The sequence below is a fragment of the Thalia democratica genome, chromosome 2 (assembly GCF_965202585.1).
Source record: "Thalia democratica chromosome 2, ktThaDemo2.hap1.1, whole genome shotgun sequence".
In the NCBI taxonomy this organism is placed as follows: Eukaryota; Metazoa; Chordata; class Thaliacea; order Salpida; family Salpidae; genus Thalia; species Thalia democratica.
In genome coordinates this window covers 16,858,707-16,875,143 of record NC_139166.1, presented here as the reverse complement: position 1 = coordinate 16,875,143, position 16,437 = coordinate 16,858,707, and the positions used below count along the sequence as shown (strand labels likewise).

General features: G+C 26.0%; 5 non-coding genes across 5 annotated transcripts; 2 read left to right on the top strand and 3 right to left on the bottom strand.

The window, feature by feature from the left end:
• Positions 1 to 2,187: 2,187 nt before the first annotated feature.
• Positions 2,188 to 2,259, bottom strand: Trnac-gca (transfer RNA cysteine (anticodon GCA)). The gene has a single exon. It is a non-coding gene; the product is annotated as a tRNA-Cys (tRNA).
• Positions 2,260 to 2,985: 726 nt separating this feature from the next.
• Positions 2,986 to 3,057, bottom strand: Trnae-uuc (transfer RNA glutamic acid (anticodon UUC)). The gene has a single exon. It is a non-coding gene; the product is annotated as a tRNA-Glu (tRNA).
• Positions 3,058 to 4,355: 1,298 nt separating this feature from the next.
• Trnaf-gaa (transfer RNA phenylalanine (anticodon GAA)) lies at positions 4,356 to 4,428 on the bottom strand. Its single transcript has one exon. It is a non-coding gene; the product is annotated as a tRNA-Phe (tRNA).
• Positions 4,429 to 6,796: 2,368 nt separating this feature from the next.
• Trnay-gua (transfer RNA tyrosine (anticodon GUA)) lies at positions 6,797 to 6,882 on the top strand. The gene is given in 2 exon segments: positions 6,797 to 6,833; positions 6,847 to 6,882. It is a non-coding gene; the product is annotated as a tRNA-Tyr (tRNA).
• A 3,372-nt stretch (positions 6,883 to 10,254) lies between these two features.
• Trnag-ucc (transfer RNA glycine (anticodon UCC)) lies at positions 10,255 to 10,326 on the top strand. The gene has a single exon. It is a non-coding gene; the product is annotated as a tRNA-Gly (tRNA).
• Positions 10,327 to 16,437: the final 6,111 nt, after the last annotated feature.

Below are 16,437 nucleotides of genomic sequence, written 5' to 3'. Positions count from 1 at the left end.
TGAAACAAAAAAATTTTTTAAACAATTTGTTACAACTTAAAAACATTTTTCAGGTCTAAAATTCAACGAAATCAAACTCAGAAAGACAAAAATCATTTCAAAATTTACGATTAACTTAGTTCACTAGTAAATGATTTGTTAAAACAAACTACAACTTAAACAAACAAACTTTAACAAAAAATTTGAAGCTTAATCTTTACTTTTCTTAACTCAGTTGCTGAATACAAGCATTCAAAAACTTAATTGCTTCACCGATTTGAACTTTTCAGCTTTTAAGAACGAAACCACACGAAATTCATCTAACCATCTTGAAACTTCACTTAATTTGCTGATAAACATGTTTATCATATTTTCGACTTTAAACAAAGTAGAAGGTGCATTACTGATAGCATTAAACACTGACGAGATACTGCTACACTTAATTTCCAAATACTCGATACCAATCAACAGTTCGAATTTTTGAAAGTCAATCTCTACGTCCTCATGTAGTCATTATTTGAATAGATGGCTGTTAGACTAGTCTGCTGCAAAGTCAACTACAAACTTTAGGTAGTTACCATTGGACTGAAACTCATTCATTAGACCATAAAACATTAATTTACAGTGAACATTCCAACTTTACAATAAATGAATGTTAGCATCATCGGTGTCACGAAACTCTTGAAAAGCATCGTAAAGTCTTACAAGGAAACGCTGCAAATGATCCGATAATTTCACACACTCATCCCGGACACATTGTTGTTCGCAGTAAACTTTGGCGGTCTGTTTGCTTTTCTGTAGAAAATATAAGTCAAGAAATTATAGATTAAAGCAAATCCGAGCAATTCCAGTTCAACATCAATTTTGAAGAAAACCATTAGTACAGAGGGAAATTACACAATGCTTATTCAAAAAGAATCTTTTTTCTATAAAAACACAGAACATTAAAACTTTTATTGAAATCTTTTTCTCAACCTAACAGAAAAGACAAACTTTTACAGTGGTATGTTTGCTTTTCGCAGATAAGGGATATTACTTAGAGATTTGCAAACAGGAGGGGTAAATCTTTTTAGAAACTTACGATTTTAAACAGTTAAGCGACCTGATCCATCAACCTTGACAACACACTGATGGCAGTCCTTCACTTCCACCACCACTCCACTATTCCCCCACTTGCTAGGAAAGTTACCTGTTTGATTTAGTATCACGACATGATCACCGCAATTCAGTGGTGGCAACGGTTTTGTGTTCTCACTTATATTTTCAATAGACTTAACAAAACAAATACTGAGAGATTCTTCCGTTTTATTCCAAACGTCACGCCACATTTTTGATATCTGCGGGTTTTTGTAAGTCATAACACTTTTTCTGACGTGAGGTAATGATTTCTTTAAATTTCGTCGCGATCCAGTGTGTAAAAGTACGTTTTTCTGTCCCTGTACCTCCTTTTTCTTCTTTGTGACGTAACTATTCAAACTTTCTGACGTAGTTATTGAACCTAAAGTTGCAACAGTAGAAAATACTTTTTAAATTATTCTTGTAAGCTAATATAAATTACTGATATTAGAACACTTTTTGTAACCTTTGAGTTAACCATTGTAGCACTACTATTACAATATTACTAAAGTTGCATACACTAAAGCAATTGGTTTCAGTTTTATTTTTTAACACTTATTTTTTGAAAATAAATCAAAACCTTGTTTACGTATTTTTTTTTTGACTAGTTAAGCAATCAGAAAGGTCTTTTATTTTATTTTTGTAATAACTTAATTATCTTTAAAAGTTTTAGATAACTTCGGAGTACATACTATAACATACTCGGAGTATTAAAAGCATAACATAAAAGTTTAAATACTAGAAGAAATGAATAGTTAATCGAAAAAAGTTATTTAATATGTTAAAATACAAACACTTTAAAAGATATTAATATTACAGTCTAAAGGCTATTCTGTAAGCCTAGTGCAAATGTTGTACGGCTGTTGATTAATATATTACTAATTTATAGTCGTATAGACACACCGCCTAACTGTTCAACATCAAGCAAAGTTTTCTTGCGTAAAGCAAAAATTGTTAATTATCAACCAAAACTATTAAGCATCAAGCAAAATTATTCAACATCATAAAAAATATTAAGAATGAAGCAAAACTATAAGTCATCAAGCTTAATTATTCGACATCAAAAATACTATTTTATTTTATTTGAGGAGGAGGGGACACTCGGATTTGAACCAAGGGCCTATCGATCTGCAGTCGATTGCTCTACCACTGAGCTATATCCCCTCACATTCATATAAATATAGAACAAAGTATAAACAGTTTGTCAGCGTTGCCTAAAGCAAAACTGTTAACAACTGATTGAATTCGACTTATTTTTTTGTAGCTGAATAATCCTTTTGCAATAGTTTTTAAACCTTTACGACAAACTCTTTCTAAAACACTTTAAAACTTTTTCCTTTCACTAAAAAATAAATATTTAACAAAAAAAAAGTTAACTTTTATTTAGTTTCAGTTATTTAAACACTATATTTGAAATAATTTTTCGAATTTTTTTATTTTACAACAATGAATGAATAACATTTTAAAAGGTAGTAACGTTAATGTAGTTTAAAATACTAAATAAAAACAATCACTCTTTTGTATACGTTTTAGGTATATTGAATTATAATTTAACTTTATAAGAACTTAAACATCTAAAGTATCGAACATAACACTTCTTTAGCACTATATATGTTTTTCAAGAATGCTTACTTACTTACTAGTTCAATTAAGTTTATTTTATGATGTATATATGTAAAACTTAAATAGATTTTTTTAAAGAACCTATTTTATTTAAAATGTGATTAAAGCTAACGTTTAATCCAACTTATTAATTTCTTAATTTATTTAATTTCATGTATTTTAAGTACAAAAAGTTACATAAAGGTGTTCATAGATTTGTGTAGTTAATAAACGAAATTTGTTACACAGCTTAAAAACTAACTTCTTATTTTCTATTCAAATAAAAAGTTCCTACACCGGGAATCGAACCCGGGCCGCCTGGGTGAAAGCCAGGAATCCTAACCACTAGACCATGTAGGACTACTGTGAGCAGAAATTTTTTGCAATTATATATGTATACGTAAGCGTTATGACGTGTCAATTAAAGCACGTTTATGTAACTTAAACTTCTGTGAGCTTTATTACTTGAAACTTTTGTGCTATATCTTTATATTTCAAACTATTTGTATGTTAAGTTTTAAAAATTTTTAAGTACTCATAACAATCAAAATGTTCTTTTTTATAAACAGTAAGTTATTTATTATATGTTGTTATCTTAACTTAGTTTAGTTTTGTAAATTATTGAAACATAAACTTATAAAAAGTTTTGACAAAATTTTTCGTTTAAAAAATTAAAGAACATCATTCCTAACAATATATGTATACATATATGTTTTAAAGTCTTACTAAAGCGCATTGCAGTTTATTTGTATAAATACTTACACACTTTACTTTATACTTTTCAAGAAAATAAATGTTAAGTCCCTCTTACTTTTAATAAAATAATTACAACCTTTATGTTTATAAACTGAGTGATTATTCGAAAAGATTATCATAAAGGTTTTTTTTTATCTGTTCAAACTACATTTAGAAAAAGTTTTATAATATTTAAGCTTTTTCTACTTTTAAAGTCGCTTAAACACTTTAAATTCTAACTCAACAACTTTTAAATTTTATTTCAGTCTCTTAAAACTTACAGTTAATGGTGAACATATTTCAAACTTAGTAAAACTTAACTTGATAAAATAAACAAATGTAATTTACAAATAACTAAAACTTACTTAAGTAACTTATGCTACAAAAAATTATTTTTGTTATTTTTTGCCTATATTCTTGCCACACACATCAGCGCCAGAGAGTATTATTGTTTTCTTGTTACTCTTATGTTGTTCAGTTGCTTCTTTAGTGAGTTTATTTGATTGCTTTTCTTAGAATAAACTTTGTTAGCACAGTTTTTACTTGTATTATATATATTTAGCAGTACATAATAACTAATCACTCTGATACTTATACATACTTAGTTTTTAAGATAGTTGTTACTAAGGTGTTCTGGACTCTAACTTAAATAAGATATATAGTATTAAAAAGTTTACAACTCCTTATATTTAGCATTTAATTTATATTTAATTAGTAAAAGTAATCTCCTAACTCAGACCTTGGGGATTGTAATGCATAAAGCACAACCATTGTAACATAAACCATAAAAAAGCACAACTACATAACGTTGAAAAAATATATACGTTAAGAAACAAAACAACTATGTTAAATAAATCACTATATAAGGTAAAGTGAATTAAACATGAACAAAAGATAAGTACATTTTAAGTGGGTGAAAGGCATGCCTCGACCCGGGATTGAACCAGGGACCTTCAGATCTTCAGTCTGACGCTCTCCCGACTGAGCTATCGAGGCTTGTGGAAAATAACATTTTGTAACGTTTATATACATCATACAAATTCAAATACTGAATTACATCAACATTTTCGCTATTTCAATTCACCCATGAAAAGTATTTGCTTTACATAAACTAAATTATTTTCAGACAATTTGTTTATTATAAAAACATAAGTAGAAAAGGAACAAATTTTGTTCGACTTTACTAAACTGTGTTTAACTATACTAGAAAATATTTCAATTATCTAAATCAGAATCTAACAAATGTTTTAAACTAAATAATGTATGACTTTACTTGATCGTGTCAGACTTTAAAAAATATTTTTTCACTTTATTAAAGTTTTTGACTTTACTAAATCAGGTTAAATTTTATTAAATCATGTTTGAATTTATCAAATCAAATTTGACTTAACTAAATCAGGTTAAATTTTACTAAATCAAGTTTTATTTTACGAAATCATGTTTGATTTCACTAACCTTTGTATGACTGTAAGTCATGTATAAATTTACTGAATCATGTATGACTCAATTAAATCCGTTTAGTTTTACTAAATCATGCTGGACTAAATTAAATCATGTTTGATTTTACTATATAGTTTATGGAACGGCAAAAAAAGCACTCAAAAATATTTAATCAAAGGACCTAGTGTACGAAAAAACCTTTCGGTTTTTATTACACTTTGAATATCTTAAATCATTTTTAATTTTACTAAATCATTTTTTATTAACTAAATCATGTTTGACTTTGCAAAATTAAAAATGAATTAAGTAATCATAAGTTATTAAAAACTTTATTAAACTTGTTCAGACAAATATAAGTTCTTAAAAATTATGTATAATTAAAACAATGAGCTGATTTTTTTCTAATAAGATCTGCAATAAGCTGTGTATTAAAAGTAAGGTCTTGTTTTATTACTAATGATTAGTATTTTTTAAATATTAAACAAAAAAATAAACAAGTAAAATAATAAAGAGTGTTGTGCTCTCATTTATTTTAGCTAAATTGTTAAAAAAAATCAAATAAGATAAAAGTATATATTGTAACCATTATTTAAATGTGTAGGAGCCGGGCATAGTTCTGGTACCTCTCGCATGCTAAGCGAGTGCTCTACAATCTGAGCCAGACCCCCATGTGATTACAAGCGATTCGTAGCGTTTATAATGCATTAATTAACGTTTCCATTATTACGTCACAAAACTGTTGTGACATATGCAGTTTGTGACATACTAACTCTTTAGGGTATGTTTATAATTTAAATTGTATTTTAAAATTTCTAGTTTTCATTGTGTGGAATTCTTTAAAAAAAAAACTACTCTATAATTACGTCATAACAGTTTGTGATCTGCACGCGTGGGTTCAAACCCACCTCCGTATTTTTCTTTAAAATTAATTCCAAAAAGTCGTATTATACTTTGAAGGTTTAGTGTAAATTTATTTACTAATACTTTAATACATTTATATAGTTTTATTTGTATTTGTTTATTACGAAAATAAGTCTTACTTTACTTTTCGTTTATAAAATCAGTTACTGTTTTATTTAAATTTAATTTTTTTTAAACCGTTTAAAAATAAGACTTGTTAATTGTAATTTATGTAAATTTTAACACTGCAACATTTATTTATTAACTTATAAACATTTATTAGTTCATTTTTTATAAAAAAATTTCAAAAGTGTAAACAATTTCAATTTTATTGTAAACACTATTTCCTACATTTTATGGTAGCTTTTATTAAATTTGATATTTTTAATCTAAATTAAAAGTAATACTTGTTTTACATAAGTTTAGAATGTATCTATAAAATATTTATTTTACAATTTTAAAATTTTTATTTAATTTTTGTATAGTTATAAAAGCATATAAAACATATTTATCTGTTTACAAATAAAATTGTGCAAAAACTTAGATTTAAGAACTATGATAGGTTACAATTACAATTTAAACCACATGTAAACAAGCTAATTTAATTTTATATTATTCTCGGTGTTTACAAGCTTCTTTAAAAAAAATTGTAAAGGTATGCAGTTATTATTTAAGTATATAGAAAAAACAATCATGTTTACTATAACAACTTTCGGTAGCTCAGTTGGTACGCATTAAAAACTATTATAAAAGTCTACTCTCAAAATATTGTTTGTAAATTGGTATTAAGAAATTTTTAAGCTTTAAAGACTTCAATTGGTACGCATATATTAACTTAACAGTAGAAGCGCATAAGGCCATACTAGTGAGTTGATAAAAGCAATCAAAAAATTTTCAACTTTAAAAGCATACTTATGTTAAAATATGCCGTGTTGATGTACTTAATAAACAAAATCAATTGTTAAGTGCACAAGTGCTTCAAACACTAACGTTTATAAACACAAATTTGTGCATTGTCCCAGCGCCTTCGATAGCTCAGTTGGTAGAGCGGTGGACTGTAGCCAGTTGTTAGAAATCCATAGGTCGCTGGTTCGACTCCGGCTCGAAGGATTATTTTAGTTTCATCAAACTTTATGTTTTTCGTGATTAATATAAATATAGTTTTGTTTGACATTTTTTATTTTTAAAATCAACAAATTTAACTATTTCTTGAAATATCATTTTATAAAGAAGTATTTTACTAAAAAGACATGTTATAATTTAAATAGTTTGTTAACAACTAAATTTCTAGATAAATATACAAAACATCAAATATTTAAACACAATAATAATTAGTAGTTTAATTTTTTTTTTCCAAAACAGGCAAACTCCTTGTTTTATATTAGTTTTTTCTTTAACGAAATAAATTTAAGTGATAAAACTTACATTACTGTTAAAAATTATTAATGAAGTATTTAAAGGCAGTATTATAAAAATAATTCATTTAATTGTTGTCATCTTTTATTTTCAAAAAACAAATATCTAGAAGACTTTATTGAAATAATTGTTATACTTTTAAGTTAGTTCTGTCGTTAATATTGAAACTTGCACCATTTATATATTAATGGTAACCAACAAAAGCCGATTGATCTATCATTGTTTTATGATTACAAAAACAAAAAAGCAATGCTAAGAATAACAAATAACCTTGATACTTAATTTTAAATGTAAAAATTCTGCCGCTTAAGTTCGAACTTTTTGATTAAGTAAAAAGTTTGTGTAGAAAGTGTAACTTATTCTTAAGAAAAACTTGTTCCTTTAAATAAGTGTCAAGAAGTTTAGTTTTAAACATTTTTAGTTAAAATAAATAAAAACTAATACGAATTAGTACAAAGTTAATAAACACACCAAGCAAGTTATTCAAATGCATTAAACAAAACATGATTTTCTTAATCATGTACAACACAGTTGAAACATTAATAAAAATTATTTCAAAAAAGCCGGACTAAGTTTTAGTTGTTAAAAGAAAATAAAAAACAGTGAAACTGTTTTTTATTTAGATTCAAAAACACTTAAACTTGGATCACATTTTAGTTTATATAAAGTTATCATAGAAAAGTATTTATGGCATAGTTTACAATTAGAGGTGATATAATAAGACCAGGAAGAAAAACTAAAATCATGACTTTCAATAATTTCTAAACCAAATCAAAAGTCATTTAAAAACTTAATAGACTACAGAGACTCTGGTTTATATATTAAATAACTAGTAATTTAGATTTAGCTATAGTATGAAGGACAATAATTTAGATAAATTTGCACTTTTTTGGCTGTGTTTAAAGTACGAGCTCAAAAAGCATACAATTATAATTTGTTCTCTGGTTTATAGTTTGAAAAATTAAGCAGTAAGTAATGAAAAATAAACAAAACTGTTAAGCTGGTTATTATTGTTGTATAAAACAACTCGTTATCTTTAATAAAAAACCAAAATAATAAATTTTAAGTTTTTAGGGGAAACTCGTTAAAAAATTTAAAAAAGTAAATTTTAAAGTTTTCCTTTTTTTTTGTTGAAAAGAAATTAAAAAAAATCTTTTTTAAATAATTCAGTCTCTCGGATGTGATAAGAAAAAATAAAACAAACTAAATTAAGACAATATTCAATCAAATAAGTAAAGGTGCATTGTCCGGGAATCGAACCCGGGCCTCCCGCGTGGCAGGCGAGAATTCTACCACTGAACAATGCTTGTTGCAACTTCAAAATTTATAGTATATAAACCAAGTGGTTATCAAATGCAGCGTATCTGCATTTGCTTATCAAAAGTAGCAACTGTTGTGATGATATAAACAATCAAGTGTTCATTTAGCTTTGATTTTATGCGACTTGAATATTAGTGCATTTTAGTATTTACTTTTTTTTAACTATTTTATTAGCGGCTAAATATTTAGTTTTTGTTCATTTTTAAATTATAACCATTTTTAAATAGAATATTTATTTTAAAAATCTTATTTTATCTTTATTACAGTAAAACAATTCATGTACAAACTAGAAAATTTTGATAGTAACACTAACCAAAATTTGTATATCGCAATTTAAAACTAGCTTATTTATTTATAAAACTAATTTACCATTTTATTTTCGTTTATTTAAATAATAACAGACATTATTTGGTTGAAAACTGAAACAAATTTACAGTTGCAACTACTTAAGCTTAGTAGAAAAAAGTTGAGAAATTTTGTAAAAGTATCAAAATTTACTTAAATTTTGTTAAAACCAAGTTGTCACTTTGATATCTAACTTTGTCAAACATTTTAGAAGCCGGTTGTTAAAAAAAACAAAACTAAAAATTAATAATGCTTTTAGACGTGTCAGTTTAGACAATTAAAATGTTTGCATTCAAACATAACATAAGCAGTAAGTAAAATTTGTGAATGAAACATTAATAGGTATATCCTTTTTTTACGTTTGTGTAAGCACGATGATGACCAATAAAACCAGGGAACTATTTCTTTCTTATTAAATGTATTTATTTGGAAAGGTCCTTAATTGTATTCTATTTGTAGTGTACGACTCGATAACAGAAACGTTTTTTCGTGCACCAGGTCCTAGGACCAAACACTTTTGGTATTTTATTTTTGTCGTTCAGTAAACTATTCTACAAAATGCTCAAGACTATACTGGGATAAAAATATTTAGCCTAGTTTAATCTTCTGATCCCATTAAAAATCGTAAGGTTATGGTAGTTGAATCTGTATAATAAAAAATAGTTGATAGAATCCTTTCATAAGTACGATTAATCTTTAATTAACATTTAATTCATACAAAGCTTTTTTATTAGATTATAAATTAAATAGTGGCTATGAGAATGAGAATTTTATTTACACTTTACTAAATTAAGAAAATTTAAGCCATAGCTTTAAAATTAACATAACTTAATGAAATTAGTAAATTTTGTAGCTAATGAGAATTTGGTATTTATATTTGAAAAAAAAATTCAACAAGTATTTGTTTATGATTCATCTGAAATGTAGTATATAATAATTATTGTTGATAGCGTAAGCTATTAAGGTATTCTTTTTCACCTAAAGAAAGCTGTAGGAAAATACTTAATTTTTGATCAGACTATTAACACCATTCATCGTTAGTTCTATATTATAAACAATTTTTTTAAAAACCATAGTAGCTAAAACTTAAATATGACGTCAAGAAATTCACTAATTAGTTTTAAACAACAGCTAACGAACAACGTAAATTAAAATTCAACGCAAGCAAAATGTCTCTATAAGTTTGCAGTTTACTAAACCACGTGATTATTTTCAACGAGCGTCAAAGCTATCGAGCAAAAACACGTTTAAAATTTGCAGCGAAATATTATAGCACATTCTGTCGAGCTAAGGGCAAAAAAATTAACGCTTGAACGAACATATGCTAGCATTCGAGTGCGCTACAGATTTACTTGCCTTGACATTTGGGTTTATAAACAGTAATTTTTCGCCTTGAGACAAGCGTCGATGGTGTAACGGTTAGCATTGGTGCCTTCCAAGCACTAGTTCCGGGTTCGACTCCCGGTCGACGCACTTTTGTATTTTTGGTACAGTAGTGAAATATTTTGCATGTAAGAATGGAATAATGAAATGTTTTAAGTAGAAATGAATAATTTCAAACTAATTTTAGCAAGCTTTATGAAACTTTAATAAAAATTGTAGAATGAATACTGATGTAAATATACAATTTTTAACTGTACTTTATTTTGAAATTATAAAGTTTGAATCAAGTTGTAAGCAAGTAATTCAGTAATTATTTTCATGACTAGATACAAGATATTGAAAAAAAAATTCGAGTAGCTAGTTATTTGTTGGAATGTACTAATACTCTTGTTTTTAATTTTTACATAACTGTATTTTTTTCATGGTTTAGTAGTCAAGTCAAAAATCAAAAGTAAAGCTCACCTACTTAATTATGTACTACCATTTAAAGTTAACTAGTAGTTATATTTACTAGAAAATATCGTTAAAAAACAGGTCATAAATTGTACCTATTTTCTTTTTAATATACATTCATAAATATTGTTCTGTTGACCCTGCTTAAACAATATGTTGTTTTAGATTCTGTTTGATATTAAAAAAAATAAATAAAAAACACAAAATCAGCTGTAATAAAACAATGTTATTATCAAAAGATAGTTCATTCACCAAAAAACAAAAAGAAACCAAGCCCAACGTTGGGCTCGAAACCACGACCGTTGGATTAAGAGTTTAATGCTCTACCGACTGAGCTAGCCGGGCACTTGCAGTAAAGTCTTGTTACAGCTACATATTTGATAAATTTTAATTCAAACTCTCATTGATTTCTTTTATTGTGTATTACCGGTTAACAATTTAACGGTTTGGTTCATGTTTTATATAATACTGATATATTCTATGTACAACATACGATTTTTGAGTTTCTTACTTTTTTAAGAAAAGTAAAATAATACTTTAAAATTCAATTTATATTTATACCTTAGAACTTAAGGCTCTTTTGATGTAATTATGAAATTTGAACGTTCGCTCAAAATATAACTCAGCGTAAGCCAAATATTTTTAACTAAAACAGAAAAAAAAACTTTCTTTTCAAATCTTAAGCTTATTTGTTTTAATCTGTTTGTTTTTATTTAAATTTGTTTAAATTAATGATTGTAATATTAACATTATGTTAACAGTTAAATTTTTCAGATGCTATATGGTTACTTATTCAAACATAGTATAAGTATCGAAAACTAGTTGTGATTAAAATTAAGAAACTTAATAGTTAACCTTAATTAATTATTTTATAAAAGTACTTAGCTTTACTTAAATAAGCAACAACACATACTGCAATTTTTTATTATATCTAAATTATGTTTAAAAGTAGTTTCTGTGTAGTCTAGCAACAATAACAGTCTAATTTAAACTAGTAAATAAGTTACTTGTTTGAATTACTTTGTTTTTGTTGTCAGTTACAAAAACAAAAATATTTACAAATTTTTTTATACCTCCACATATTTTTGTTCTGTTATAAATTGTTCAGTTAAAATTTTATTAAAGCTTGTTACACACATTTTTTAGTCTAGTAGTAGCACAAAAGTTTAATGATTTTCGAGTAATCTTATAAAAATAAATTAATACTAAAACAATTTACGTTTCATAAAATGGTATATTATTTAAATGCATGATGAAACTAGTATACTAAATTGATAAATAAATGCTATTTTAAGTATAAAATAATTTTTATTTAATATAAATAACAAATGTTTTTCAGACTTCAAGTAAAGCTTTCAAGCTGTAACACTTTAAACACATGAAAGTTAAGTTAAGTATATAAGTTGTTAATACACAATCATGTAAACTTGTTTACTAAAATCACCTGTAGGTTAAAGAAGTCAACGTGTAGTATTTTTGAAAATTTTGTTGTTTTTTAAATGTTGATAAATAACAAAACCTTTTTAATTAGGTTATGCTTATATTTGATATATGTATTATTTTCTTACCTAAGATACAAAACTAAAGTGGTATAAAATGTAATAGTGTTTATAGTTATTTTAAATAAATTATCTATTTTAAAGCTTTTTAGTAAGCTTTTAAAAAATGCTTAAATTAATATTTTCAGATAAGTGCGAAATTACATTTATTTTTCATACTTCTTAAGTATTTTAAAGACTGTGAAGCGATTATCTTACTTGTAAAAAATATAATTGAAATAGTTTAAGGTATCTTGAAGTGCAGTTTTCTAACTTATAGTTGGTAACAGGGGCGTAGCGTGGGGAGGGACACTGGAGCATGCGTGCCACCCAAAAAAACGAAAAGAAGTAAAAAAAAGAATGTAATCTCTTTATCCTTCATTGTTTTTTATTTCTGCTTAATTTGCCTTTTTCAACTATGTTTATCCAGTTAAACGAAAAGTTAAACGAAATTTTGAATACCCATTGGTGACAAGTTAGAGAAATTACCCAATATACTGATTCGGTGTTGATGAAAAACTCCATAAGGAAAAATTCTATTACCTCATTAACTTCATAAGATTTTAGACTCAAAAAGTACGCAACTAGTTAGTGCACCGCTGTAGTATAACCTTATGGCAGCTTATTTTTCTACAAAAAAATTACAAAAATACGACACGCTTAAAGGAAAATTAAACAATTTTATAAGTTTTTTTTATGCTACAATAAATGTTTAAGACTACTGCTAGTTTTCTGATCTTCATTTTTGTAAACATACAAGAAAAAGCGTGTCGGTCTATGAGAAATAAACTTTGTTTGTGATAATTATTTTAAACAAGTCCAATCAGATGAATTAAATTTAAAAAACATATCTTTAACTATTTTACAAAGTTGTAATAAACTGTAATAACAGTTATAAAGTTGATCTATTTTAACTTCTGTGTACTTTTATTTAAATTATGTGCAATGAGGTGTTCTTATCACTGTTTTATTGTATATTAAAGAGATTGATATGTTTTTCGTAAATAAAACAGATACTTTCGTTTTATTGAATATAATCATTTTTAAAGATATAAAGTTTACTGTTAGTAGTAAAAACAATTTTTATTTAATAAGTTTACATTTGTGCAAGTATAAGTAATTGTAATGAATTTTATACTTTTTTTTAATTGTTTAATTTTGTAATGTATAAGTAATTTTTACAACAGTTACTTTGAACTTATTTCACTTATTGACTTTTTTTTCAACTTTTTTACTTATAAAAAGATCTATTTATAGCTTATTACAAAAGTTTTAATTTAGGTTTTTTTTTTGAGAAAACAATTGCGAACCCCCTGACCAAAATACTTCGCTACGCCACTGGTTGGCAAGATTATAAATGCAATACAGTCTCATTTACCAAGTGGCCCGTTAATCTGTAGTTGTGATTTTTCAGAGTGAGGGAAGTCCTGGATTCAAATCCCAGGCTGGTTATACTTTTTGATAGTATAAATTGTATTGGTTAGTAGTGTAAACTTCTACTTATTTTTACTACTGCGTATTACTTCTTACTTTAGTAAGAACATTAAATAGTTATCAGCTTAAGTCTTATTTTACTTATCTATATTTTTAAAACTAATTTTATAACACGTTATTAATAAAAGTCTTATAACAGAAATTTCTCAACTAAATTTAAATAACAGTGCAACTAAAGTCTTTTATCATCTGTGAATGTTGTAAATCAATTCAATTTTTCAAAACAGTTTTCGAAAATAAAAACAATATTAAACAATAATGATAAGCTCTTAGTTATTTATATTTTAAGTATTATTTGATTAGAGTGAAACCCTTTTGTAAAACCATAACAATTTGAACAGTTTTGTTTTAAGTTTTATACAAATTACGAAATGCAAGAATGTAGAAGCAAAAAATAACTATAAATTTTTAGGTTAAAACTGTAATTAAACCTTACTAAACTAGTACAGCTAAAATTGTTTAGTAGTAAAGAAAATGGAAACTTAAAGTTGAATATACATCGTTGATTACATAAAAATAAACTTAACTTCACGTTAACATTAAACTTCAGTAACTATTTTTTCTAAATTTATATTTAGTAAATATTAAGATATTTGAAATTCTAAAGTGATTACAACGTTTACAAAATGTATAAAGTAAAATGTTTTCAAGCAAAATTTTTTTTTTGTTTTTTTAGAATATGTACAAATTAAGCCACAGTTATAAATATAAAACAAGCTCATGTAGTAATATTTAAAACTAAAAGTTGCTTTGTAATTTATGTAATGAAAGGTTTTTATTTTTTCATTGTTTTAACAATTATTTAAACTTTAGTTTAAGCAAGTCACTAAATATAATTTAATGGTACGCTACTAAATTAACGTAGTAAAAATATAAGTAAATAAAAGACAACGCTTTATGGTTCAATCAAGCAAGTTATAGGCTTTTGTATTACAATACAAGAAAATAGCAAAAATTTAAGTTTTTATGGTCTAATTTAAACAACAAACTATTTGACAGTGTCGTACTAATTTGATAAATAAAGCTTAATAAACGTTTTAAAAACGAAAATTCCAAACAGTATTACGACTCAGTGTTTTTATATAAAAGTCATAATATCATTTATTTCTTAAATTAGTTAATTATAATTTATAAATGACATATAAGAATGCTATAATCTATCTTTAATAAAAATAGATTGCTTTTAAAATTATCTGTACATTTTTTCATGTTGAAATTTTTAAATACCGAATATCTTTTGTAACAGTTTTTTATTAGACTTTCATGAGTCGTAACTTATTTATAAAACCAATTTTATTTAAATAAAAATATGTATAGTGAGAGAACCAAGATAAATATAAAATTAAATACCTAAAGCTACATGAAACACTTAGTGATTACGTAAAATGCTTTAGAATTGCTGTTATGACAAGTTTATTAAACTTAAATATTTATTAAAACCACTCAAATACACTTGCTAACGAAATAATTTCGCAGAAAAACAACAATTTGCTCACTACTTTTTTTATTCAACTGACTCACGTTTCTCCGTGTTAATGAAGTTAAAAAGTTTTTACGGATTTATCTAAAGCTTCCAAGTAACAGTTTTCAAAGTTACTTGGAAAACTTTGATAAACCCGCAGAACTGTCTTGATTTTTTTTAAACAGAGAAACGTCCGTCAGTTTAATAACGAAAAGTAGTGTAAAATTAAGTACAACACAAAGTTTATAAAAAAAAACTTATATTAATCTACTAAACTGTTTTCTTAAGTAAAGTTGTACTTTTCAAATTAATATTCTCGTTTATAAACATTGACTTCTACGAACCTAATAATAAAAGATTTTTTCACAATTTTTAGACTACTTATTTTTAAACATAAGGTATCTTTGATATTAGTAGATTTTTTTCTTTTTCTCTGCAAATAGTTTATCTGAAGCTATAAACAAAAAAATAAGTATGTGTAATAAAAAAAAACTTGCTTGTTCGATATTAATATTTGTTTTGTCATCGATGTAAAGAAATGCAATGTTTTATTTTAACTATGTTTTTCAACTACAAAAGTTGACATACCTTTTGTATCAAAAATATTAGCTGTTCACTTATTAAATAAAACTAGAAGATCTAAAATTATATAAAATCAAATTCACAATAATCAATAAATAAATCACTTAAAAAGTTGAAAACAAATAAAACCAGAACCAAAAAGATAGAAAATTTTACTAAACTTCCAGCTTACAAAAAAAATATACTTATTAATTACATGCAATATAAGCGAAACACTTAATAAAAAAGTTTGAGAAAAATGAAACCTTTTTGTACAATGAAAGTAAAAAATTTTCAGCCCGGGCTCGAACCGGGGACATTTCGCGTGTGAGGCGAACGTGATGACCACTACATTGCTGAAACACTTGGCAGTAAGCGTAATATTGCGTATATAAACTTGTTGTACCTTGAATTGACTCTCATTGAAAGCTTCAAACGACGAAAAAATCGGCGAAAGTCTGCAGTGCAGAAGCCTGGACTATCGTGTGCCGTGAGAAAAGCTCAAGTTTAACAAAAGAGTTGATCATCAGACTTCAGTCATTCCATCTGATCATCAGTTTTTGTTGATTGATACGAGCGTACCAGATGTCTTGCCTAGTGGACAATGTATTGAACGTTGTACAGCAAAAGACAATGCTGAAGTTACTGATCAATGCCATCAAATGGTTGCTTCATGTGACAACATGATAAAGA